The 27,116-nt window shown below is 46.0% G+C and overlaps 1 protein-coding gene across 4 annotated transcripts in view; it reads left to right on the top strand.

Annotated features, from left to right (window-relative positions):
- Positions 1-4,456, top strand: part of PTPN11 (protein tyrosine phosphatase non-receptor type 11) — an 81,863-nt gene extending 77,407 nt beyond the window's left edge. For all 4 annotated transcript variants that reach the window (XM_064578408.1, XM_045887607.3, XM_064578409.1 and 1 more), the window contains one exon: positions 469-4,456. The gene's annotated coding sequence lies outside the window, so the exon portion shown is untranslated. The remainder of the gene's footprint in view (positions 1-468) is intronic.
- The last annotated feature ends 22,660 nt before the right edge of the window (positions 4,457-27,116 follow it).

Consider the following 27,116-nt stretch of genomic DNA (forward strand, 5'->3'; position numbering starts at 1 on the left):
CCACGCTGGTACTTCATTGTGGAGCGATGGTTGGTACCAGTGAGCAAGAGTAGATGTCAGTGCCCCTGGGAGATGCTGGGAGATGATCTGTGGGGACCCGGGAAGCGGGGGGACTCAGCTCTGGAGGGTCGGCACCAGGATGCCCGAGTTGTCATCCCCCTTGGCCCCTGCCGGGCTGTCTGACCCAGGGCCCTGGCATCCCTGGGCCTGCACCCCTCTCACCTCCACACTCCTACGAGCTCTGTTGCTGGGAACTCCTCTCGCCTCTTCCCTGTCAGTCACCTCTGTAGACAGTGACCCACTTCGTGATGTGTGTTGGAAACTCACAGTTTCAGTATTGCACGGTGAAATTCCCATTGCAGCGGGTAGTGTATTTAAAAGCTGTCCATCTCCTTGAAAAATGGTTTAATGCCTTGAGAAACTTTTAGATGTGTGCTCCTTAAAAATTCTAACTTATTTCTTCCCCAGATGTGGACCTTTACCCTCTCCCTAAAAAGATCAAGACCAGACGCAAGAAAGTATGTGTGAAGAATGATTTGAATTTGGAAGGCTTGTGTTGTGGTTGACTACCTTTGGATAAGCAAAACTCGAAACCATTTAAAGACCACTGTATTCTAACTCAACAATACCTGATTACCAATTACTCATTTCCTCAGATAAGAAGAAATCGTCTCTACAATGTAGACAGTGTTATATTTCATAGAATTTTATTTTAAATTGAGGAAGCAGTTAATTGTGCTCTTGTGTTTTACAGATGACAGTGATTCAAATTCTACTTATTGGCATTTTCTTCTCTTTTTATAACCTTAAAAATTCAATTATTTTTCTCTTTGTGAGGGATGACAGGGCACTTATAAGAGGAAAAACGTTTTGGGAAGGGTGACAACATCCCGTGGGAGTGAGAACAGTTTCATTTATCATTGCTTATCCAGTAGTGGAAAAGTCATTTGATGGCCTCTTTTTTTGGCTAAATGATCATTAAGCCAGTGGCCCCGGACTGTCAGAAGTCGACTCTCTACCTTTGCATTGCCATTAAAAAATCATGGGAAAAAAGAATCATGGAAACTTGGGAGAAAAGGTGTGTTTTCTTCTTAGCGGATCGCCAGTCACCATTCAGCCTGTTGGCTGAGAAGGAGGTGGTGGGAAAATGTTTGTCATGTTTTCTTTTCATTTGAGTCATCGTCTTGTATTTAGAAAAAGCGCATCTGTGGATAACCAACCAGTGTCGTGGTTATCGATTGTTGGTGACAAACCACCCCAAAATGCAGTGGCTGAAACCATACTTCTTTTGTTTGCCTCCTCCCTGTTCTTCTTCAGTCTGGGCTGGGCTCAGCTGAGCTGTTCCTGTCCTCTCGCTGGTGTTGCCCGTGTGGTCAGCTGGTCGCCCAAAGACACTGGGGTGGCTGGGCTGCTTTCTGCAGGTCCCCAGGCCTCTCCTCCATGCGATGGTTCCAAGGGTCCCCGCCGGCAGGGTAGCTGGACCGCTTACATGGCAGCTCAGAGCTCCCGAGGGTATCAAGCAGCAATGGCCAGGCCTTCTTAAGACTTAAACCCAGAACTTCTGCTGCCCTCTATTGATTAGAGCATCACAGGCCCAGCCCAGATTCAGGAAGGGGGGATGGCACGAGCGCATGAAGCAGAGGTGTGATTCATGGGGGGCCCCCCAGAGTAATAGGCTGTCAGAACCAGTGTCACAGGAAAACAGCAGTTGTTAGCAAAAGTAGAAGCTGCTGGTGACGTTGGGAAATGGAAGCTGCTTCCAATAGCTGGTGTAAGCTGGAAGTCAAACTGAGAAATAGAGGGCCTTCTAGAAGCTTCCTGAACCACTTCTGCTGGCTCTGAGCATATTTTCTGAGCCATCACTTGGGGAAACTGGTCTCGTAAGGATGGATGTGTTGAGGGGGCAGAGCATCTGAAAGCAGAACTACCCTGTCCCGGGGCCCCCCGCAGAGGGCAGTGCTTCCTCCCTGCCCGTGGTTTCAGGCAGGCTGCAGCCCAGAGGGGGTGCTCCTCATGAGGCCTTGCCTCAGACTGAATTAGCAGTAGTTCATTTTGGTTCTAATCAAGCAGTAAGATTTGCTACCGTTCTACCTGAAGTGCCTTCTCCAAAGACATCCTCTTTGCCCTGTGTGTGGAATCAGCCTTCAGTGAGTATGTTTCAGTGGAAGTGTCATTGGTTGACTTTGTAAAGATAATAAAATGCCACGGTGACTTGGCCATAAGGTTACGGTCTCCTCACGCAGATTCTTCTGACTTTGGCTCCCGATCCAGCCCCGGTAGTACTTCTGTTCTGAGGTCTTTACCTCCCGTGAAAACTTGAGGTAGTTTGGGGACTGCCTTCGCTGCCATTTTCACAGATAAAATGCACATTGACCCCCCCCCTCCATTGAGCCTAGAATGGCTTTAGAACGCAGGTGTGGCCCAGAGGTAATTACCTTCTAAGGGGAATGTCAATAACTGCTGTCTTCTTGTCAAGCTTGTAAAGAAAGAGATTCCAGTTCAGTATGTGCAACAACGATCTTGAGTCCTGTTCTTTTTATTGCATTGTCACATTGAAATTTTCTAGTTTGCCTTGATTTTGTGGTACAGTTGAGACTCTGGACTTTGGGGGCCAAGTCTTTCACCAGCATACAAGGGTTTGGTTGTACAAATATATGTGCTGCATTAACATCTCTGCCTGTAGCTTAAGATCAAGTTGTTTTGTGCTTGGAACAGAAACGCCTGATCTCGGCTAGCTTTGTTTGTTACAGGACATTGATTTCATTTAGATTTCCCTCCACGAAGTCAGCAAACTATCATGTTATGTAAACTTCTGCCAAGACAAGATTGTAGTAGTCCCGAGGTTGTTGAGGTTTGTCGTGTGTCTGGTGAAAAGGGGATTGCAGGTTCTCAGATGAGATTGCTCTCCCCGAGTTGGAGTCAGGGAGAGAGGCCATGAAGATGTGGGGAGCTGGAGGTGCAGGTGTTAAAAAGTAGTGGAAATGAAAGTTCGAAAGAGGTGGTTTGTGAGGAGGTCAGAGGGCGCGGGGCCAGCGCAGTCAGAACTTGAGTAGGTTGAATCAGGTTACCTGGCAAGTAGGTGTGATAGATACAGGGATGCAGGCTGCTCCCGGGTTGCTGGTAGACATTAAATTTGCACAATATCCTGTAGCTGGTTGAGTATTTTAAAATGATAAGCATAGGGTTTTATATTTGGGGTGAAGAAATTATCTGACACATGGTATTGGGGTTTTTTTAAAACAAATTTCAGAGTCTTAAGAGCTTTTTTTTAAAAATAAATAAATAAATAAAAAAGACACCTCACCTCCAGTGTGTGACCCTCCTGAAAATCACGGACCTCTCTCCCATTGAATCAGTGACTTTTCAGATGCGGCTAAATGGGGATGAGAAAACTGCCATATGACTTTCTTGGTGTTTGTACTTTCTTTATGGAGCCTAGTTGCTTTGGAACAGCCAAGAAGATTATCAAGATTATTTTTAGGGTCTGAAGAACTAATATGACATCCTGGGTTATTTCTAGTTTGGGGGGAATGTGGAAAGAGTATGCAATTGTGAAGTGTTTTGTTGTAGCTTATTAATCCATAAGGGGAACTTAGACTGTAGACATAAGGACACACCCAGTACAGTTTCTGTTTTCTGTATGTTGTTGGGGCAATAAAGTTTTATATAGCAAGCACATGGCCTCCCTGATTTCAAGATGCCTTTATTAGGATCTGTATTAGCCCTTAATGTTGTTGAAACCTTTCTCCCTCTTCCTCTTGAAAAATAAGTTCCAAAATACAGTTTATTGTATCTTCCATCATTGAAAAGTTTGTTCTTTTTTCACTATGGGCAGTTCACACAAGGCAAAAATATTAAACAGTTGGTTTTAGTGTGTTGTATAACTTTACTGTATATCAAACTAATTTCTACAAGTTTTCATCCTAAACCTCAAATCATGTAATTAATAATTTGCCTGTTTATTTATGACATAATTGTGATTCTTTTATTAATAAAAGCTAACGGAAAAGGATCCTTTATTAAGCTGATGACTAGACCTACATTTAATTTTCCTGCATTATATGAAGTATTGTACCAGAGTATTAAAAGATATGTAATATTTTATTGATAAATCTATCCTTTAAAAGGAATACATTTTAGGATGTCATCATTTTGATGTGAATCATGTAAATGTTGATAATATGCACTGTTTATTATACATTTAGTGTTTCAAGACATTCACTTCATTGCCTTTTTGCCCACGTATTATGTAGTCTGTTTGCAATTGTTTTTAAAAAATGACATGAAAAGAATAGTTTATGTAGAGAAACATTAGTGGATGTTAATGGTCTCCCCACCTGTATTTATGGGTGTTAGTTCAACTGCGTTGCTGGTTGCAAAGCCGTATTATCAGAGTAAACGTGTATTTGTAAACTGTATGGGAACTAAGAATTAGGAATAAAACCATTTTCTTATATTATGGTATTGGTCATTTACGTCATTGGAAATGTCCAGGAAAAACTGGGATTATAGGTCACTCAACCTCTTCTACCGGCCAAATGCTGACATTTAGCAGCTCTTATCTAGAGGATAACTCGGAATACAGAATACATGCGTCAGTTCCTCAAGCATTTATTGAGCACCCACTCAGTGAATAGCTTCGGGAGGCAGGGGATTCTATTTGCAAGAACTTAGGAGTAACGAATAGAAAGTATGTCTGTAAAACATACAGGAAATGATCAGGAAACATACAAACTGAATGTAAATGGTGCCAGGTGGGGATGTGGAGAGCAGATGACGGAGGAGGCTCGTAGGAGTAAATTGTATACCACAGGACACCAGCTTGTCCCTTGAGAATAGATTTAGGCCACAAGCAAACAAGGCCATTTGCTGCTTCTGACAGCACTGCATGAACATTGGCAGAAAGAAATCCATTTTACAAGAAACAAAACAGGTAGTTCCCAGTTCTCTGCTGTAAATCTAAGGAGAGAATCATATTACTCATTTGCACTGTGAAACAACTATTGTCCTCTCGGTCTCAACCGAGTTACTTAACGCCTATCAGTCAGATTCAGCTGGTTTTGGTGGTGAGACCAGTCCTCTAGCCATTCACAAAATAGGGAGCCCCTGGGCAATGCCAGATGCCTCCCGTGTGCTAGACTCGGGCCAAGCGGTGACTGAGACAGACATGGTGGCCACCCTCCCAGGGGTGACATTCTAGTGGGAGCTGGGCCTCGCATGAGTCAGAAGGCAGAAATGCTAACGGATACAGGCAGTGCTTGAAGATGCAGGCTGCCCAGACAGCAGGAAAGACAGAGATGAGACAAGTCCTTCCAAACGATGAGGATTAGGAGGAGGGGCTCTGTGCTACCGTGGTGGTGACCCTCTGGGGTCCCAGAGGAGGTGTTGGGTGCGCCGGCGGCCTGGAGACGCCTCATTCCCCGTAATCCTTCCTGAGATCCTGAGAAGGCAGTGACGATATCTTGTCTTCCACACGTCCTGAAAGAGCCTTCTAGTTCTACAGTTCCTACTCACAAGAAAAACCCCCAAGAAAATGTGCAGATTAGAGACAAAGCTGGAATTCCCGTAACAAATCAATTGTGGACAGAGAACTGAGGGTTTATTTGACTCGGTCCTCTTGTCAGTGAAAAGCTTCTGAAGAAAGTACCTGCTCACTGTTGGATCCCATTACATGTATGCTTTGCCTCCAGCCATTTGCTTGTGCTGTGAGAGGCCGCATAAAGGGACTCGAGCGAATGGTTTCACTGCAGGTGCCGTTCCGCCCCCCCCCCCTTCCCCAGGACCCAGCTACGCTTCCAAATAACTGAATTTGCAAAATGATAATGAGTCCAAAATAGAGATTTGCTGTTTTATCAATAGCAGCAGTTACCAATGAGCTGATACTCATGTCATTTGAGGTCAGATGATTTAAATCCTGAAGTGACATCATGATAGAAAATATCACTCCTAAAATAAAGGTTGTGAGAAAGTGATATTGCCCTGTAAAACCTGCCGGCAGCGTATGGACAAAGAGATTGCACGTGCTTCTCAGACTTGAAGTCCTCTCTACCTGATCAGACTGTAGAGTTATAACCGGACCGGCAGGGATTTGGGGGTCAGATTCTCTTCCATTCAGCAAAGATGAAATCCACCCCGCCAAGGTGCTAGGCACTGAGGAATGGATGAACAAAACAGTTCCTGCTTTCGAGGCACTGGGTGTAGCCGGGGAGGCAGATAGTTCTTTTTTTAAAAAATATTTTATTTATTTATTTATTTGTCAGAGCAAGAGCACAAGCAGGGGGAGTGGGAGAGGGAGAAGCAGGCTCCCTGAGGAGCAGGGGGCCCAATGTAGGACTCTATCCCAGGACCCTGGCATCATGACCTGAGCTGAAGGCAGATGCTTAAGCGACTGAGCCACCCAGGCGCCCCTGAGGTAGATAGTTCTAACTGGACTGGAGTAGTCAATATTCGGGGTGTTAATGTCAAATGAATACGTAGAGGAATGAATTAGGGGGGAGTTAGAATTCAGTCGTGGGGGTCGCCTGAGCTTCTTCCTGACCAGTGGGGAACCTCTGTGTGTGTGTGTATCTCTTTCTAAAAATGAACGTGCAAGACAATAGCTATTTCTCTGTTCAACTCTTGCATCTCTATCACTGAACAAAGAATAATTATCGTGATCCATATGGATGGCTTTCTAGAACTTTAGGGACACATTTTTGCAACGAAATGGAGTACATTTTTACATATTTTAGTGTTTCCAGTCTCTGTGTATCTATCCACTGCATTTTTAACTGTTCAGTTCTTGTCTAAATTCACTATTTTGGGTCATCTAGGCCAGTTTTGCTAGGACTTCCTTGTGTAATTTAGAGTGTACACTATGGTTTGGAATGAGCCATTTAATTCTGAATATAATCATCACCAACATCACATTTTTTAAGGGAAAAATCAAAATTCATGTCGTAGAGGCAAAGGATTTTTTTTCCTGCGTCGTGTTTTCATAGAAACTCACAAAGCAAAGTTAAATTGCAATTTAGTTTGGGTGCCTGGCTGGCTCAGTCTGAGAAACATGTGACTCTTGATCTCGGGGATCGTGAGATTGAGCCCCATGTTCGGTGTGGAGATTACTTAAATAAATAAAAAACTTTAAAAAATTGCCATTTAGTTTTACAATTAATAAAATTCCTTTATTAAGAATGATAACATTATGGGGCGCCTGGGGTGGTGTGGTCGGTTGAGCATCGGACTCTTGGTTTTGCCTTTGGTCATGTTCTCAGGATCGTGAGATCCAGCCCTGTGTCCAGCTCCAAGGTCAGTGCAGAGTCTGCTGGAGAGTCTCTTTCTCCCTCTGCCCCTCCTGCTTCTGCTGTCTCTCTAATAAATAAATAAATCTTAAAAAAAAAGAACAATAACATTCAAGCAGGACTATTCATAGAGAATTTGGGTGGTCTAAGCCCCTGGGTTTTAGCAGTGTGACCAAGTCTTCCAAATGATGGCATTTGAATGCGGCCTCATGATTCAGTCTCGGGTGCTTGTTTTGTTTTCAAACTATTTCTATTGTAGTAAAATACACAAAACATAAAATTCACCGTTTTAACCATTTTGTTCACACTGTTGTATGACTGTGACCACCGTCCATCTCCAGAACCATATCATCATCCCAACCAAAACTCTGCACCCATTCACCAACATGGCTTTGTTCTTAAAGTGTTCCTCTCCTGAGGCTTAAGGCTCTTCTGAATTTTGGAATTTTGCGTATTTTTTGAATCGATAATACATTCACTTAGAACAAAACATCGAAGTTTCAGTAGGGCACACGGGGAAAGATCTCTCCACGTCTTACCTCGCACGAAGAGTTTCCCATCATACCCCGAGGACCGGGAGCAACTTCGAACACATGTCCCTCGGTAAAGGTGCTGGTTGCTGGGGTCTTACACTTCTTACTAGGATAGGTAATGCTGAATCGTCCCCCAGTGAGGGTGTACCTGCTTTATCCCTGGCAGCCTGTTGCCTCACACCTTCATCCGCTTGGCATGTTGTCAGACCCACACCTTGTCTGTCCGACGGGTAAAAAAATCATGGCTCGATGTAACTCCGTTTGCATCTCTCACAAAAGTGAGGCTGAGCATTTTTAGGCCTTTCTGTGAACTCTTCAGGTCACTTGACATTTTTTTTTTTTTCTATTGGGTTCTGGATCTGTCTTGTTTTGAGTTTAGGAATAAAGCTATATTTTTCTAATTTTATTTTTTCCCCACCTCCGGGGGGAATAAAGATGTTTAATTCTCTACAACTGACTGAGGTGACTGGAATTACTGAGTCACCAGGATCTGTTTCTGTAAACTCTTCTGTAGGTGTGTGTGGGATACACCTGTCTGGGCTGGGAGTTGTGGTTTTGGCCTTGCTTGTGATTATAATTCTCAGGGGGGAATGAGGAGACCAGCCCGGGAAACACGTTCTCAGCACCCCCCGGTGATGCTGGATCTCTACATCAGCGGTCACGTGAGACCGGTCTTAATTATCCCGGCCACTGGGTTGAGAATGACTTCAGATTTTCTTTCAGATTCAAAAGTGCCGAACAGTATGCATGCAAGCATGCATCCATTCAACTGCTTATTAATGAGTACAATGAGTCAGGCATCGGGCTGGGTGCTGGGGGGAATAACAAAACAGGTGTCTGTCTTAATCCATGGCTTAAAGGACTTTATGGCCCATTTAAGGGAAGGAGACACACACAGGCTGAATACAAGATGGAAAGTAGAACAGCTATGGGCGAGGCCTGGCTCAAGACTAAGGGGCTAGAAGGACATGCCCACGCTACCCCTCATTCACTAAGGGACAGTTACGTGTCCGCCACTATTGGAAGGTTTGGACAGATTATTTCTTACCCGTAAGGTAGGTACCCTCCCCCGTCTTATGTTGCTCGCTGCCGTGTGTCCGGTGCTTGGCGCCTGCATGCACCTGTCGCTCAGTAGTTCAAGATCTGTGTGGAGAGCGGTGTCACCACCACCCAGTTGCTGAGGCCAGAAACGTGGGACTCGCCCTCAACTCCTTGAGCCTCACATTCCACCCTCGGCTTGCCCAACCCACCAGCCGGTTTTGTCCTTCCAAAATCTATACTCCGTCACTTCTCCCTATCTCTACTACCACCACCCTCATCTAGCCACAGGCACTTGTGAAGGTCAGGGAGATAGGGCAACAGTGTTCTTGGAGCCTGGAAAGATCTTAAGTGGCCTCTCCGTTTCCAATCATGCTCCACTATTGCCTTTCTCCCCACAGAGGGGTCTGTTAAACACGCACATCGGATTCCAACAGTCCTCTGCTCTCCAGTGGCTTCCCGTCATGGTCAGAATCAAATCCCAATTCCTTGCTGGGCTTCTGGAGTGGACAGAACTTCCCTGCATGGGACTCTCCTCCATATCTTATTATTTATTTATTTATTTATTAAGATTTGATTTATTTGAGAGAGTGAGCAAGTGAGAGAGAGAAAGCGCACAAGCAGGGGGAGAGGGAGAAGCAGACTCCCTCTGGGGTGTCTAGCAGGGAGCCTGATGCTGGGCTTGATCCCAGGACCCTGGGATCATGACTTCAGCTGAAGGCAGACACTTAACTGACTGAGCCACCCAGGCGCCCCTCTCCTCCATATTTTAGAGTATTTTGCATCCCTGATCCCGACCTGGTAAATGTCAATGGTGCCCATAGTCACGGTGGCAACCACAGGCACCCCAAATTCCCCTGGAGGGGGTTAATACCTTCCCTGGCTGAGAAGCTCTGCGGGACATTTGTGCATACTGATCGCCCGTTGCTGAAAGGCTCTCCCTCCAGATTGTCACATGGCTGACTTCTTCTTGTCATTTATATTTCAGTTCAAATGTCATCTTCCCAAAAATACCCTTCTGAACCACCCTAAGCAAAGTGGAGACCTCCCCAGGCACTCTCTATTATGTCACCCTGTCTTGTGTTTGTCACAGCACACGTCGCCACCTCAAATTATCCTGCTCTGTTTATTTGTTGGTTGATTGTCTTCTCCACTAGAATGTCAGCTCCGAGAGGACAGGGACTTTGTCTTGTTCTTCTCTGGATCCCCTATTGCTGTGTTAATAACTTAATACAAACATAGTGGCTTAAAACAACACAAACTTGGGGTGCCTGGCTGGTTCAGCTGGTAGAGCATGCAACACTTGACCTCAGGGTTGGGAGTTTGAGCCCCACGTTGGGTGCAGAGATTACTTAAAACTAAAATCTTAAAAAAACAACACCACAAACTTACTTTCTTATGGTTCTAGAGGTCAGAAATCTGAAATGGGTTTCACTGGAGTACAGTTGAGGTTTTAGGAGGGGTGCATTCCTCTGGAGACTGGAGAGGAGAATTCATTCCCTCGCCTTCTCTACCTTTTAGAGGCTTCCCACATTCTTTGCCTCCTGGTCCCTTCCTCTGTCTTCAAAGCCATGAACAGCTGATCGCGTCTCATGCTGACATTCCTTACTCCCTATTTCACTTATAAGGACCCAGATGATTATATTGGGCCGACCCAAATAATCCAGGATAATCTCTCCATCTCAAGATCCTTAATTTAATCACACCTGCAAAGTACTCTTTGCTATCTTAAGTATATGGCACTCTGATCTCCTGCTGTTGCTTTCCATTGGCTCAATCCATTGGCCCCACCTTCCATTGGCCTAACCCATCCGGAAGCCAGAGAGCCAGGAGTCCAGGTGCTACAGTCTATAGGGCAGAGAATGGATCTGGGGTGGGGCTAGGGGGTAAGCAGAGAATAACAAGCCCGCTGGAGCTTCGCCACTCAAGGTGCAGTCTGCCAGCCGGCACCATCAGCATCACCTGGGGCTGTTGGAAATGCAGTCTCAGGTCTGACTTCAGCCCTACTGAATCAGAATCTGCATTTTTACAAGATCACCAGAGGAGGCATTTGTAGTTTGAAACATGATGCACTGGAGGATTTCCATGAGCAGAAAAAGGCCACCGGAAATGATACTCGGTCTTGGGTCAGTTCTTGTCTGCAGACATGGATTTAAGAATCACCTGACGTCACAAGAGTAGCCACGAGGAGTAAGAAAAATCCAAAGGCTGGATTTCAAAGAACAGGACAAGCGTCATCCCACAATGACTTGGAAACAGCTTCAGATATTCTTAGATATCACACCTACCAAGACCGAGTTTGTGAAATCCCAAGCATATGTGAAATCCATCTAACTATGGGAAGAGAAGGGGAAAAATTTTTAAAGGAAGCAAACTCTAAAATTAAAGTCTGTTCAGGAGGTGACAGATGTCTGGGTCCTGATAGATTTCTAGACTTGTAAAAGCAATTTTTTTCCATCTCCATTCATGTTTGATTGTTGCTTTCCATATTACCATGTTTTTTTTTCTCACATTAAAATCAATTTCCGTCTTTCTAAAGCGTTGATTCCCCCAAGGGTTACTTTGTATGAAGTCTTTAGAAAATGCCTAACAAAGGTTTGAGTTAGGGACAGAAAAACCCCTGAGCTTCAGCCACACGAATGATCCTCTAGCCGTGCCCCATTGTGAACTGATTTATTGTGTTTAGTTCATTTTCCCCATTTGAAAATGGACTAAAATCCTTGCTTGGGACCATATAATTCTTATCTTTAGATTTTAGAATAAGCCATCAGGTTTCTGCTAAGGATAAGTTAGGATAAACATTTTGGTTTAAGATATTAAATACATTTGACTTTTAGGGTCCAGGTGGAGATAGGACATTTCTGTCCTAGGTGTGCGGATTTCCTTGGAAAATCAGGGCTTTGGGACAGCACAGGCTTGAATTTGTTTCCTGGTTTTGCCACTTACTAGCTCTGTGATGTTGGACAAGTCAGTTAAGGCTCTGATCCTGACTCCTGTTTAGGAAAATGCAAATCATGGTATCTTCCGTGAAGGACCATTGAGAAGTTTATGACTGTAGATGTTCTCCAGCACATAGTACGTGCTCAGTAAACACCTACGTTCTTCCTGTAGGGCTTGGGAAGATCCTTGACATAGTCTGTTCCTGTGTTATACAAATTTACCAGTTGATGGCACATAGCAGGGAAGATGTGAATAAAATTCACGGATTGCATTTGGGTTTACACGGCCCTTAGAAAAGGTCATTGTTGAGCAGAAATCTCTTGCTCCTTTAGTCAATTAGTATTGCAAATCCTCCATTAGCCTTTCTCCCTGGCACAGAATGCAAAACTTAATTCAAACATGCCAACATGCTTTTGTTTTTTTGGAAGTGCCAACATGCTTTTGTTTTTTTGCTAATGGCTTTTAACCTTGGGAACAGAAATGGGTCGGTCATGTCCTCTGCTTTGGAAAAGTAGGAAATTGCTTCAATGTGAGAAGGGGGTGATTTGAAAGAGCTGAGATTGGGGGAAGGCAGAGAATAAAGGCCCAGTCTGGAGTCCTGCCTGTGTGGCTTGGGCAAGTAACTTAAGATTTCAGAGCCTCGGGGCGCCTGGGTGGCTCAGTCATTAAGCCTCTGCCTTCGGCTCAGGTCATGGTCCCAGACTCCTGGGATTGAGCCCCGTATCGGGCTCCCTGCTCAGCGGGAAGCCTGCTTCTCCCTCTCCCACTCCCCTCGCTTGTGTTCCTGCTCTCGCTGTGTCTCTCTCTGTCAAATAAATAAATAAAATCTTTAACAAAAAAAGAAGATTTCAGAGCCTCACTGAGAAAGGGGCTGGCTGTCATAATGTACTGCCTGTGCAGCTGTGCAGAATCAGTGAGTTAGCAGACATACACAAACAAGAACAGCCACTTGTTTGTAAGAGCAAAGCAATGGAAGATGCCCCAAATGGCCCCCTCTGCAGAAGAATGGACAGACTCAGTGGGGGAATTTCCCATACGCCGATGTCTGATACAGCAGAGGAGAGGATTAGATCACATCAGGGTGGGCCAACCATACGAACCAAGGGGCAAGCAAGTCATGGAAGAACATGAACAGAATGAGACCATTCATTTTGCATATTTGGCAACATGCGAAAACAATAATGCCATGTGCAGAGAAACTAAAACTAGAGAGGAAAGTATGAGAAAGAGAACCCCCACTCTCTGGATAGTTGTCGCTTTGGCCTGAGGAAGGGAGGAGGACAACGGGATCAGAGAGGGGCCAAGTGGGGTGCCAGGGACTTCAAAAATGCCTATTTTCGCTAAATGTTTCCAAGTCATCAATTTTTATAGCCAATTATAGAAGATCATAGGTTTATAAGATTATATGTTCCGTGTATTCTGTTGAACATTTGAAATACTTCTGCATGAAACATTAAACAGATTAACCGAGATAATAAATGTGACAATCAGCCTGTCCATAGAAGTTGCATTGCTGCAATCAGCTGCATTAACAGCCAGTCATTACCGTGTATTGAGTGATTACTATACGCAGGTACTGTACCAAGTGTTTGACCTGCATTTTCTTATTACATCCACACAACCACCATACCAGGGAGGTGCTCTTATTGCCTTCATTTTACAGATGAGAGAATTGAGGCAGAAAGCCAACACACTTGGATGGAGCACTTGCTAAGTGCGAGGCACCGGCGGTAGACTTATCCTTGCATACTCTTATTTCATCTTCCAGCAAGCCTGGGCGCTACACCGAAAACACGGCTTTCCACCAGGGGTTGGCAAACTTTTCCGGCAAAGGGCCAGATACTAAATATCTTACGCTTTGTGGACCATATGATGTCTGTTAATGACCATTCAATTCTGCTGTGGGAGCAAGACAGCAGCCAGAGATAATGCATGAATGAGTAGCGCAGTGTGCCAATAAAACTTTATTGATGGACACTGAAGATTGAATTTCATTTAATGTTCACATGTCCCAGGATTACATTTTCCTTTTGATTTTTTTCCAACCATTTAAAAATTTAACTTTTTTCATTTTTTCTTTCTTTCTTTCCTCCTTCCTTCCTCCCTCCCTCCCTCCCTCTCTCTTTCTTTCTTTCTTTCTCTCTCTCTCTCTTTCTTCTTTCTTTCTTTCTTTCTTTCTTTCTTTCTTTCTTTCTTTCTTTCTTTCTTTCTTTCTTTCTTTCTTTCTTTCTTTCTTTCTTTCTTTCTTTCTTTCTTCCTTTTCTTTCTTTCTTCTTTTAGCTTGCGGGTTATGAAAAAACAGGCTGGACCTGGCCTGTGGGTTATAGTTGGCCAAGCACGACTTTAGATGGTCAGTTCCATGTACTCAGCTGCAGGCACTGCATTAGGGACTCAGTACCTGTTTGAGGAATGAATGAATAGAAGCTGATATAGCAGAAGTCAGACGATGGTGATGGTTTTGGCAACCACCCTTGACATAAGTAGGGGGAGCACTTTTTTAGGGGGCGCTATTAACAATGTCTGTCTTAGGCCAACCAGGATGCTTGGTTATCCCAATGTTCCCCACTGGAGAGATGGTTCTTCACCATCATGACAGCAGGCCATTGGCCTGTGTGTGTCTGCATATGCACACAGATGTGTGTGGATATTAAACAGTGACTGACTTTCCCCCCAATTTTTAATTTGAAATCATCCAAACCTGCAAAAGACTTGCAAGAATAATAGATTAGTACAATCAACAGTCATCCACTGGTCACCCTGCTGGGATGATTTCTGACATTGTGCCGTGTTTATACTATGTATCTCTCTACCTCTCTGTTTATCTATCATCTATCTATCTATCTATCTATCTATCTATCTATCTATCTATCTATCTATCATCTATCTATCTATCATTTATCTATCTTGTTTATCTAAGAACCAGGTGCAGACAGCATGACCCTTCACCTTCAATACGGCAGGGTACAGATTCTCAGAGCATGGACATCCTTTCCCATAACCACGATATGATGTTCACACTCAGGAAATTGAACATCGATGCAACACTCTTGTCTACCATACAGTCAATATTTTCATTTCCCCAATGGTCCCCAAAATGTCTTTTACAGCCTTTTTTTTTTTTTTTTTTGAACCAGGATCCAATCAAAGATCATGCTTGGCACTTAGTAGTCCTTTTTATTCAGTCTCTCGGATTTCAGAATAGTTCCCTTGCCTTTTTTGGTCTTTCATGGCAATAGGATTTGAAAACCAATGGCCATTTGTTTTGTACAAAGTCTATCAATTCAGATTTGTTTGATTGCTTCTTATGGTTAGTTTCAGGTTCAACATTTTTAGAAAAAACGCCATGTGGATGATGTTGTGTCCCCAGTCGGTCCCAAGTGGAGGCACAATGTGTCATTTGTCTCATCAACAATGATGTTAACCTTGTTCACGTGATTAAGGTAACAGATCTGATTTCTCCCCTGCAAAGGAGTCTTTTTCCTCCACAATTAACATCTGCCATTTCTTAACTCAAACGAAATGCCATCCGAGAAAAGAACCACTGGAGGGTGTTAGCAGGAAAAGACAACCAGGTACAAGGGGCCTGTCTGACAGGTGCAGTTTGCCAGCTTCCAGGTTCTCACAAGCTTAAGGGTGACTGAATTCAACAGGTGAAATAGCTCACGGCTCCTTGCTTTGTGGCTGTATGTATGCAAAGCAGCACTCTCACTCAGCACCTGTAGATTTATTGATTGTGTTAACTCTCCATGATTCGGTGGTTCAGGGGGCTGCTGGGTGTGGCAAATCTTCCTCAGTGGTTGCATTAGTTTTCAAATTGTGTAGCTACAAAGACAGGCCATGACCAGCCTTCCCTCCTCTACATGGCCTTTCCAAGGGTGGCAATGTGGACATGTGTCACTGTGTTCCAGACCACCATTTCTCTCACCTGACCATTACAATAGTCCCCTAATGATCCCTCCAACATCTACCCTGCTCGCTTCCTTAACCCAGTCCATTCTCCTTAAAGTAGCCTCCCGTGCGCGTTACAAAATTCAGAATTAGATTACTAACCCTCTCCTTCTTGAAACTGCCTATTGTTCTTTGGATAAAAATCCTTAGAGTAATATCTATCTTGGATGGTCTAGTCCTTATCTTTCTCTCGGACCTCATTTTCTTCCACTCTTGCCTGTCATTAGTCTCTGAACCCCAGCCATGATGGCTTTCTTTCTGTTTGACGAAAATGCTTCTGCCTCAGGGCCTTTGCATATGCTTCACTGCTCTTGTATCTGAAACATTCTTCCTTCGTTCTCCTACTAAGGTAACTATTTATGTTGTATGCTCACTAAAAACGGATCTAATTTGGGGTATGGCTACAACCAGAAGCTCCAAAAAAGTTACTAAAGATTTATCTCTTGAGTCGATGTTGGCTTTATTTAGGCTGTTTCTTTCTTCATGGTGGCAAGATGGCTGCCAATATATCTCCAGGCTAAACTCCTACTCCCTCAGCAGCTCTTATGAAGAGAGAGTACCTCTCTCCTAACAGTTCTTATAAAAATTATGGGATTGGTTTTAATTAGATCACCACAGGTCACATGCCCGTTGCTGAGCCAATCCTTATGGCCAGAAGGATGGAATACTCTCATTGGTCAGGCCTGAGTCATGTAACTACTCCTTGGAAGGGGGTGTGCCCTGGCCTTTCCCAAGCCTCTTGGATTGAGAGTTGGAGAGGGGCATTCCCAAAAGGAAACAGGGTGCTGTTATCAGAAGAAAAGGAGCGGGTGCTGGGTGGCAAGATAAAAGTTGCTAATTGCTGACGTTGCAAGGATTTTTTTTTTTTAAAGATTTATTTATTTGAGAGAGAGAGTACGAGTGAGTGGAGGGAGGGGCAGAGGGAGAAGGAGACTCCTCGTTCACTGGGGAGCCAGAGTTGGGGCTCGATCCCAGGATCCTGAGATCATGACCCCAGCCAAAGTCAGACACTTAACCGCCTGAGCCACCCAGGCGCCCCTAGGTTGTAAGAATTTAAGGAGATAATGCTTGCAGTATTCTGAACCCATTTTTTCTGGACAATAATAAGTATTGTCTAAAAAAGCCAAAGAAAATAACAACATGAGAGTCAGCAAGATTTCGTGTGATACTTGGATGTGTATGATGAAGGAGATAAGGAGCTTGGAGGGCTCAAGTCCGGAGTCTGGGCCTACCTCGGACTAAGAATTAGGTGGGGGAGGGCTCAGTGGGAGGGAGGAGCAGGTGTTTTGTCCCGTTAGACCTCGTGTGCGCGTGCGCGTGTGGAGGCGCGGATGGCAGGTGCTCAGAGACCATTAGCTTCCATTCCCTGTTTCTTCAGGTGAGGAACCCAGACCCTGAAAGAGGGAAAATAATTGGCGCGTCCTCTCACAGTGACAACCTGTCTCACTCCCTCCAGCTGGCGTTTTAATTTTGTTGTTTTTCTTTGTCTGGAGGAATGCACATTTGAATTAATTTTGGACACCGAAAGAGAATATCGCAGGCAATTTTAGTGGCAAAGAAAATCGAGTTTCCTGAGGCTAAGAGCAACACTGATTGCAACATACCCGTGTTCATAACCCCTGGGAGGTTGCTGAAGTCTTTCCTCTTATGGCTCTTTTTCATTAAGGCAGTTTGGCGAAGATGAAAATATTTGAGGCTTCTGCAAATTATTTTGTGTAATGGCCATTGACTGCTTCTCACTTTTTTTATGGAATTTTTATACAAGTCTTTCTTTGAACGTCAGGGCTTTTTAAGGCAGATGCCTAAAGATACGAACCCATTTAACAGATCTGGACTGAGGTTCTCGGTTATTCACGTTGCAGATAGATTCCAGGAGTCCCTAGGTCCAAAGCATCTTCAGCTGGGCTGACAATGACACTGTATTTGTGTGGTGCTGGTCTTAGCCTCTCCAGAGTAACTTTATTGGCCACAAAGTGAGGGGGAGGGTGGGTAAAGGGAGAGGAGGTTCAGGGAATGAGAGAGAGAGGAGAGAGAGAGAGAGGTTCTGCTTTTCTGGGGTCGAGAGTGGGCCTAGAGTTTCTTGGGCTCTCTCTTCGTTGCTGAATTTAAAACTGAGAGTGGGAATTTGAAGTGCGGCAAGATGGAAAAAAAAAAAAAAAGTGGCCCAAATGGGCAATTATGGAAATCCACCAAAATCTCTAAAACAGAAGTGCCTCTGTGGGGGAAGGCGGCAACCTGGCTCTTTATTTAGTCAGGGTGGCTGGCAACGTGTTTATTCAAGGTAATGCTTCTCTGGATGCTTCTCTAAAGTGGATGCCTCTGGTCGTGGACATCTCTGCTATGCAAGCTCAAGTCAGGCACTTGGGTGGGCACCGCTTACACTCCAGTATTAATTTGCCTGTGCCCTTGGGCAGGTCTCCTCCATCTCCTGGACCTGTTTGCCCCTGTCATTGGAGGGGGAAACCAGAGTGGAAGGCAGTGTAGAGTACAAAGGATGATTGTGGTTGGATACAAGGACAGAGCTTTAAATCACCTGGTGAAAGCGTTCTGCCTTGTTCAAATCTTGTTCAGTCTCCAATGACCCCGGGAAGAAAAATTCAGCTTGGTGCCAACATGGCTTTAATGCATGGTGTTTGCTAATTTCTCTTTTTTTTTTAAAGATTTATTTATTTATTTTGAGAGAGCAAGAATGAGAGAATGAGAGACAGAGAGCATGAGAGGGAGGAGGGTCAGAGGGAGAAGCAGACTCCCTGCCGAGCAGGGAGCCCGATGCGGGACTCGATCCCGGGACTCCGGGATCATGACCTGAGCTGAAGGCAGTCGCTTAACCGACTGAGCCACCCAGGCGCCCCTGCTAATTTCTCTTTCTAACAAAGTAAATTGCATAAGATTTTTTTTTTTTTAATTTTGAATTTACATTTTTCCTCCACCTTCTCTCTATGTAGCCGGTGAGAACTGGTTTTCCATTTCCGAGAGCACCCACCACCAATAGTGCGTATTCTGGGCACTTTTCTAAAGGTTTTACATTCAAAACTCCTTTCATTCTCTTAAGAGATAAGATCCTGTTATTATTTCCACTCTATAGATGAGAAAACCAAATCACAGAGAGGTGAAAGCACTTGGCCCAAGGTCACACAGCTAGTGGGTACCGGAGGCAGGATTTGAATCCAGAAAGCCTGCTTCCAGACTCTGTGCCTCAACCGGTCTACTTTGCTGAGGCAGGAAATAATAATGTTTCCTTTGAAAACGTATCCAAGAAAAAGGGGGGTGCTGGGTGAGTGTCAGTCTAAAGGAAAGCATTAAATAAATAATTAAGCATGCAGGACAACGGGGATATGGCAACATTGTGACCATGGTTTTGAGCCACAGAAGCGTGGGAAACACTGGATACAGTAGAAATCTGGAATTCTGCACACGAGGAAAATGCCTGCATTGGACGTGGGAAGAATCCGGATGGAGGCTTCTGAGTATATTCTAAGCCACAGCCCTGGTAGCTTCCAGAATCGCTTGTCTAAGATGAGAAAGGGCTTCCTCTGACGGCCACGGAGCCGGGCGACTCCCTTGAAGGGTGCCAGGCGTGCCGGACTCCTTCCACCTGACCTTGCTTGAGGCTGAGGTCCGGGTGCTGCTTCCTCTTGAAGGTCTGTGGCACTGACCTTCGGCCAAAGTAATTAATGGGCATTTTGCACCGCACGTCCCCTGGGGCGGTGCAGACGAGGTGGAGGAGTCTTGAGGCAGTCGTGCAGACAGCTGTGGGCAGCTCACCCCACCTTCCACGTCATCCCACCTCCCTCTGCTTTGCAAACAAACCCTGCCTCCGATCCTCCCCGGGACTCCTACCCTAACCCCGGCCCCTACCCTCTGGCTTACCTTACCCTTAACTCATAACCTAACCTTAACACAATCCTTACCTGACCCCCTACTTCTCCCCTTTATCCGCCCATGCATTCACTCACAGCCCCCCCCCTTTATGGAGGCATACCAGACAATTAAAAATGACCCACATTTAAGGTGTACACTGTGATGATTTGTCATAGGAATATACTGTAAAATGATGGTATATTAACCAGTAATTAGCACACCTGTCACCTCACATGTTACCGTCTCCAGCCACCCATTTATTCATTTACTCATTCGTTTATTTTTGTCCCCCATACTTACTGAGCATCTACCATGTCAACTAGGGTTCCCACTGGAAAGACAAGGCACACTGTCACTGGGCAGTTGGGGAGAGTTGAGTACAGAGACTGTTGATAATGATTTGGGTGCAGTGGTGGGCACTGAGGGGCTAGCATAGCCAGGAGCCATTGCCATCGCTGGGGTGAAGGGAGGGAAGGAAGTTGGGGGGACCCAGCGGCGATGGGTGGCGCTGCGGCGGAGGGGTCACCAGGAGGAACTCCTGAGAGGTCAGGAGGTATGCGGTGGTTGTCAGAGCAGGGAGGGGACAGAGGGAAACACCCCAGCTTCTTCCCCTCCTGCCTTCCGGCTCCTCCTAGACCACGTATTGCCGCCTCCGCAACATGGAGCTCAAATGGCCCCAGTTGCCATCCATCAGCACGCAGCTGCTGTTACAGTAAACGGAAAAGCGAAATGTATATTTTACTTAATGCCCCTTCAAAAGAGGGAGAACAAAAGTTGAGAGGGCTTGGCCTTAGAAGCAGATAAAGAATGAACATTTTTCTTTGTGGAAATAATGGCCTTCCTAGAGGTTTAGTGTGGCTAGGATAAAAGAATGCAATCTAAGACATCGTTAGGAGGCAAACCCATCTGATTTTGCTGTACATTATGTCTGGCTTCTGCGAGGAGAACTCACTGTACTTGCTGTAACTTGTTCTCATGGAGGCCCAGGGAGGGCAAGTGGTTTGCCCAAGGACACACAGCATGTTTGTCAATGCAGAGCTGGGGTTGGAACTCAGGCCTCCTGCTTCCTCACTGTGCGCTTGTTCCATTTTGTCGTCATCTGTGAAACTGTCTTCAATCACTCCACCTCTCTGGGGACAAGCCCGAGTCCTCACAGTCCCTGGAAGAAAGTGCGGTGTTGTTCTTTAATCTCCCTGGCTGCATTTCATCTTCTCCAAGTGTTAATGGCACTTCCCATCATTCAATGCTCCAAACAAATGCCAGGTTGTCTTCCTGGTGCTTTGCCATCTCAGATAGTTCAAAACGTGATGGTTTCATCATCTGCCCGTGAAGGCAAATTTTCATTCCAGCAACCTCTGCCATGAACAGCTTGGTCAGATCCGAACCCGCCATCCCTCCTCCCTCCTTTCCCAACTTTCCCGTTTATCAGGGATGACATCATATATTTGGGCCCCAAGGAAGTCAAACCTTGGATTGATAAGTCTCTGAATTTTCTCTCTTTTATTCCCTCTGTCCAAGTAGTTACGAACTTCTTTGGCTTTTCACTTCTTGCTGAGCAGTGTAGACTAGTGGTTAAAAAAAAAGCACAGGGGGTGGGGAATGTTGGCACCAGACAGACCTGGGTTCAGATCCTGACTGCTACTTTCTGTCTTTGAGATGCGGGACAAGCTTCAGAGGCTCATCAAGCCTCAGTTCCATGTGTCACGCTGATCTCCATTCCACATAGGGAGCGTTGCCCCAGCTGCTGGGGGTGCCGACAGCCTCCTTGTTCATCCCTTCAGGGATCCCTCAGCTGCAGAGCCACCTTGCTCGTGTTCCCTTCCAGGCCAGCCTACAGCTCAAGCCCCGTCAAGGTGGAGTATGAAGGCCCAGCCATCTGGACCCACAGGGAGCATCTCTGCATTAGTACCACGACTCCCTGTGGGGTAGGCTGAGGGTGTGGTTGGGCCTGTATCATGCCCGGCTTCCCCTCTGCGCACTCATGCTTCCTTCCCCAACCTTCCACAGGGATCCGTCCCAAGGGTCCTCCTTAATAAGTAGCCGGTATGCTAAACTGTGTCTCAGAGTAGGTTTTGTGGGGATTCCAACTTAGGACAGTGGATGGTCATCACACCAACTCCGGACTAACTGACCCTGGGACCTTGGCTATGTCTCTCCTCTCCTGTCTGTAAAATGGGGATAATGCCTACCTTTTGCTTTCGTAAGATTTTATTTATTTGAGAGACAATGAGAGAGAGAGCACAAGCAGGGGTGGGTTGGGGAGGGGCAGAGGGAGAGGGCAGGGGTCAGCCCCCTGACATGGGGCTTGATCCCAGGACCCCGGGATCATGACCTGGGCCGAAGGCAGATGCTTAACGACTGAGCTACCCAGGTTCCCAGAATATTTCCACTCTTATTTACAAATACGAATCTGCCCTCTGACTGAAGAAACGGTGCACCAGATTTCAGTGGAACTTGAACTAATAAAGTGATAGGGACCCGGCAGTGTGGCCTGCAGAAGGGGCCCTGGATTCTGAATCGGTCAGAAGACCTGCGTTCTACCCTCTGCTCACGTCCACACGGGCGAGCCTGGGCCTCAGATGTCTATCTGCAAAATGAGAATAACTAATATCTGCCTGGCTTGTTTCACAGCTTTGTTTTGAGGGTCAGGAGAATTGCAAAAATTATTTGGAAACTATAGAAAGCCCCATCAATGCATGGGTTATTAATAAACTAGTTCATTCATTATTTACTGCCTGTTTAATATGTACCAGGCATGGTGCAAAGTGCTGGAAATTTGGCTGTGAACAAGAAAGACACAGTCCCTGCCTTGTAGGAGTTTATAACTTAGTGGTGGTGGTGGGGGGTAAACAAAAACATAAGTAAAGACACAAATAAGTATATAATTGTATTTTGTGAAAGGAAAAATGGTAGGGGCCAGGAAAAGGAGGGGTGTGTGTCTAGCAGTGAATATTTAGAGAATATTTAAGGGGTATTGGGTTGGAGCTCAGGAATGGGGTCTGTCTGAGGGAGGGACATTTAGGATAAAACCTGGAGCCAGAGAAAGAGGCAGCTAGTCAGAAAGCAGGGAGAAGAGCATTTCTGGCAGAGGAAGGAGCACAGACAAAAGTCCTGGGGCAGGAAGGAGTTGTGCATATTGTAGGAGTTAAAGGTATGACTGCAGAGGGTGAAGGAAGAGACCAAAAGCCTAGGAAGGCTCTGGGGAAGATTGGAACTCTGAGGTTCCAATCATGATGGGGTCGTAAGCCTCAGGGTGATGTGTGGAACGGACAGCCACGAAAAGGCTTCAAGGAGGTGAACATCGCAATCTGACTTCCTAAAAAAAAAACAAAAACAAAAACAAAACATGGCAAAGGAATGGAGTTCTTATTGGCGGCATCAGCATCCACGGTAATAATAATGGATGCTGGTCTCCGTTAGAGGAGACATTCTGTTCTTTCCCCCATTCTGTTCTTTACCCTGAAAGCTAATTTTTTTTTTTCCGGGTTGTCTCATCTTTCCAAGATACCCCGGTGGGAGGGAATTCCATCCTTCCCAGTATCTGGAGCTGCTGTTAAAAGTGATCTTGCTACAGCCCCAACACCCGAGGGGTTCATGTCCTTCGATTTTCGAGGGGAATGACTCAGACTTTTGCACGTTTTAAGCCAGAGAGGGATGCACAGGACCCGTCCCACCGAGCACCATTCTCCTCTAGTCACTCTGCTTTGTGTCCAGATTCTCTCTCTGCCCACCTCCCGCCTCCCCATGCAGTGGTCTGCCGCCAGGGCGGCAAGTTCAGCCTGATGTTTGCGTAATTTGAATAATAATTTTGCACAATAGAGGCTCTCATTTAAATGATGTAAATTTCCTCAGTCCTCTCTCCTGATTAGTATTCATCCATTCAGCGAGATCACTTTTAGGGGATGAGATAGAAATATTTACAAAAGACAGAGAATCGAGTGCGGAGGCTTTGAGGATTTTCTAGTGAAAATAAAAAAAATTTTGTTGTTGTTGTTTTGTTTGATACATTTGAGGGTGGAGGTTGGAGCTGAAAGGCACAACTTTTCATGCAACTCAGAGGATTTTCATGCGTAATTTCCCTGAGTCAGCTGGGGTCGGGGGAAGAGGGCATGGGGGATGGGATCTAAGAGTTAGGTCTAAGGGGAGGGAGGGAGGAGGACATCGGGAGGCAGTGGGTCCAGCTCTTCTTGTGAGATGTACCTGAGGATGTCCTGCTGCCCTCTCCTTCCTCCCTCTGTAAATCCTCTATATCTTCTGTGGATGCAGGTCTGGTGTGTATTTACCTCCTTGTCTCATGGGAGGAACAACGGACTTGGGGCTGGGCAGACCTGTGTATCTGTCAGGGTTCTTTGGTTGTAAGCAACAGAAACCAACTCAGGCTCTGTTAAGTCAAAGGCATCCCCAGAAGGCTCAGCATGTGGGGAGGGGGCATCAAATCAGCCCAGTCTGGGTTCATGCCCACTTCTTGGCTTGGGGTGATGGGAGCACCTTGCAGACTCACACTTAACATTTGTAGCCCCTGAGGCATGAGTGCAAAGGGAGGCCCATATGCCATTTGTTTACATATTTGAAAATGACAAATCTTGCAAATGAACTTAACTCAACCATGATCTGTCCTCTTACTTTGGCACAAATACCAGAAGGACCTGGAAACCCAGGTTTGAATTTAGAATCTTGGATACCTCAGACTTATGGGCAGGAGTCGTGGCCTTTAGTGGAGGGTGGCGGTCAGCCCTCCGTGACCCTATAGGTTGGGAGCCAGTAAAATAAATAATCCAACAGCACACCCTTCTTGCCTTCTGATCTCTCACTGGCACCCCCCAGTGGCCTAACTGAGCTGAAATCCAGAGGGCTTGGGACCCCACTGGTCCTGTCCACTGGGTCACCCTGCTTTGGCCAGGATGGGGACTGGGGAGAGTGGGTTCCAGAAGCCAGCCGACACGTGTGGGTCCAGCGAACAGCCAGGCAGGATGCTAGATGTTGGGTAGGTGCCTGCTCTTAGCGTTGGGAGGCAAAGGGGGAGTGGTGTGACAATGGGGCAAAAAGGGCTGCAAGATTCTTTCTTTTTTTTTAAAGATTTTATTTATTTATTTGAGAGAGAGAGAGAGAATGAGAGACAGAGAGCATGAGAGGGAGGAGGGTCAGAGGGAGAAGCAGACTCCCTGCCGAGCAGGGAGCCCGATGCGGGACTCGATCCCGGGACTCCAGGATCATGACCTGAGCCGAAGGCAGTCGCTTAACCAACTGAGCCACCCAGGCGCCCTGCAAGATTCTTTCTAAGGACGGGAGCTGAACCCTGCTCTGGCCAGTCCCTGCCGTGCAGGGCTGTGGGCTGGTGTTGCCAGGGGCTCTGGGTTTTGAAGAGTAGCCGCTCATCCAGAGTTTGCAAATACAAAATTTTAAGGTTTAAACACATGGGCAGCTAATTAAAAAAAAAGATTTTAGAGTCCAGTGCAGGTCTAGTGGACCCCATTCACAAATAAACTAGATTTGGCCCTGAGGCTGCTCTAAACAGAAACAAATTTGAGGCTTTTGTGTCCATTCCAAATTCCACGGGGGGAGAGTCTCTGACCTATTTGAGCTGGGTTCACCGTCCCTGCTCCAATCAGCCATGGCTGGGCAGAGGTCACGACCCCGCGGCCCACTCAGCTAGGGACAGGCTGGTCGGTCCGGGAGCCGTGCAAGTCCCCTCAAGGGCAGTGGTGACCTACGGATCTACCACAAGCACTGAGTGTGGGCTGCTCATGAGGCACCTCTCGGTTTCTCACCACGGCTGTAACAAATGGCCACACGCTTATTCATTATGTCACCGTGCTGAGGGTCAGATGTCCGAATGGACCGAAAGGAAGGCATCCGTAGGGCACATTCCTTTCTGGAGTTCTCGAGGAGAATCCACTGCCTTGCATTTTCCAGCTTCCTGGAGGACAACCACATTCCTTGGCTTGTGGCAACTTCCTCCATTTGCCAAAACAGCAGTGGCCTGTTGAGTCTTTACTCACATTGCACCTGTAATGCTGAGCTCCTTCCTTCTTCTCTATGTAAAGGACCCTGTGATTACATCGGGCCCCCCCAGGTGGTCCAGGACAATCTCTTCATTTGAAAGTCAGCTGCTTAGCACCCTTCATTCCATCTGCTACTTGAATTCCCTCTTGTCGTGGAAGATAGCTTATTCCCAGGTTCCAGGGATCAGGATGAGGACATCTTGCGGGGGGTGGGGGTGGGCGTGGGGGTGCATTTTTCTGCCTACCTCGAGGCGGTTTCTGAGCTTTGCTGGCCATCTGCAAAATGGGGGGAGAATCATGCCTTCTTCATGGTTGTTAAAGGGTTCAGGTGGGAGCCTGCGCAGTATGCCAGGCCCAGTCCCTGGCACGTAGTAGGCGGCCCCATTAGTCCCTTTCCCTCCCTTCTTTGAGCTATTTGTTTCAATGTGCGCAGGGCCTCGGTTTACTCAAATGGCAAAGATATACCAGTTCTGCCTACCTCATAGGGTTGTTTCCTCATTCCTTGATTCCTTGATTCATTCATTCACTCATTCAATATTTATTGAGAGCCTGCTATGTGCCAGACGCTGAGCTAGATGCTGGGGCCGAGCAACAAATACCGAAGACATGAGGTTTTCTTCCAGGTAGCAGGGGAAATAGTAAATACGTAAATTGATTAATAATCACAATTATATATATTAATAGAGGAACAAAGGAGGATGGAGGTGGTGGTTGTGGGGCAGTGGGATGCTATTGTAAATAGAGAGGTCAGGAAAAGCATGCCTGAGTGACATGTGCAATGACAGAGAGTGGTTGTTGATTGACTTAATGATGTTAAAGCTGATTTCCAGCTTGATTATGGCAGAAATGGATAAGCTGATTGTTGGTAATCAGTATGCTTTACATAAGACTTCTTCCACAAACATTTGAAGGTTTTCTGGCTTCCTTTTTTCTGCGTTGAATTTTACCGTTTTTAAAAGAAGTGACCCAAAGGGGATATTCATCCATCCTTTTAGAACAGGATGGACATTCTTCTGATTAGCTCGTATTCCCCCTGGGGGGCTCTGAAGGTAGCAGACAGAGATACCCTGCCAGCCCTGTTCCCGGCTCCGTCTGTGACCTCCCCGCAATGCTCAGCTGCTAGAAGCCTCCGCGGTCTCATTAATGTTGGAAAAGCACTTTGGGTCCCCAGCTGAAAAATAGCAGGAAAGGCAGGGAGGGCATAATTATTTTGTTTTTCCCACATCTTCAGTGTGCAGAAAGGTTGTCAGAGGCAGCCTGAAACTTCTCCATCGAGAATGGAGGGAAGACAGGGAAGAAGAGAGGGCTTCTGGCCTCTGGCTGAGGACAGGTCATGTGCTGGTCAGAGCCACAAGGAGATGGACCCTGGCTGGAAGCAAATGACGATAATAATAGCTTTGATTTGCTACGCACCAGTTCACCGGCTTCTCACCAGCCCTAATGGAAATGATGATCCCCATTTTACAGATGAGGAAACCGAGGCTCAGAGAGGGTAAGTGATATGCTTAAGAAAA

This window comes from Mirounga angustirostris, unplaced genomic scaffold (assembly GCF_029215605.1).
Source record: "Mirounga angustirostris isolate CCGP_5_RB_7025 unplaced genomic scaffold, mMirAng1.0.hap1 SCAF_14, whole genome shotgun sequence".
Classification (NCBI taxonomy): Eukaryota; Metazoa; Chordata; class Mammalia; order Carnivora; family Phocidae; genus Mirounga; species Mirounga angustirostris.